This window comes from Blastomyces gilchristii, assembly GCF_000003855.2.
Source record: "Blastomyces gilchristii SLH14081 genomic scaffold supercont1.35, whole genome shotgun sequence".
Lineage (NCBI taxonomy): Eukaryota > Fungi > Ascomycota > Eurotiomycetes > Onygenales > Ajellomycetaceae > Blastomyces > Blastomyces gilchristii.
In genome coordinates, this window is record NW_003101648.1 from 363516 (window position 1) to 364486 (window position 971).

Genomic DNA, 971 nt, shown 5'->3' on the forward strand with positions numbered 1-971 from the left:
CAGCAACTGTATTTGATACATAATCAGCAGACACAACAACTATAAAATCAGTATATTTCAAGGTCTGACTGAGCCTTTGATCCCTGCACAGTGAGATATATTAAATCTAGTTTTAATATCTCAATATTCAATAGATTCTGCAAGAGATTGAGAACAGTAACACTAGATTTCTATTGAATTTGAGAATTAACTCTATATTGATATAATCATTGACAAAGTCTTCTATTTTGAGATATAAATAACCTGTTCCTCTACATCCCACTGATAATATTTATATTATTATATAGAAACAGACTTATATTCTCTATAATATCAAGACTCTGAAGAGAAAAAGTCTTGATAGAGAATATACAGTAGTGCATATCTTAGCAGTTTCTATCTCATTCTTCTGCAGCAGTTAATGTAAAAAAAAGATCTTAGAATTAGTTTTTTACTTCTCTTAAAAAAGTAAGATGATTTTCTCTGAGTTTTATACAATATTCTTACAAAGAATTAAAAACAGAGCTGTTTTCTGTCATAATTTCATATTCTTTTAAGTAAGAATTACTTTTTCAGTGACTGAAGAGCTTTCATTAATACTTAATTCTTTTTTACACTCTTTATTAACTGATTTGAGTTGTACACTTATTGTGTGAGAAGAATTGAATGATTTAGAATAAAATTGAATAGTTTTAATCAATTTCTCTGTAAAAAATTAATTTATTTTTTGTCAGTTTTTCTCTCAAAAACTGTCATATTATCTGATTTATTATCAATTAATATCATACTTTTTCTCACTGTATCTCAAGAAAGAGATTGTAAAGATTTTATTGATTTATCTTAAAAATTGATTTTAGTTTATTAGATTCTCTTCAAAAATCTAATCTAGTTACTGAACTAGTGTGAAAAAAATCAGATGTTTTATATACAAAAGTCTTTTATTCTTCTTTTGAAACAGTCTGATCAACTTTTCAATTGAAAACAGACTTAGA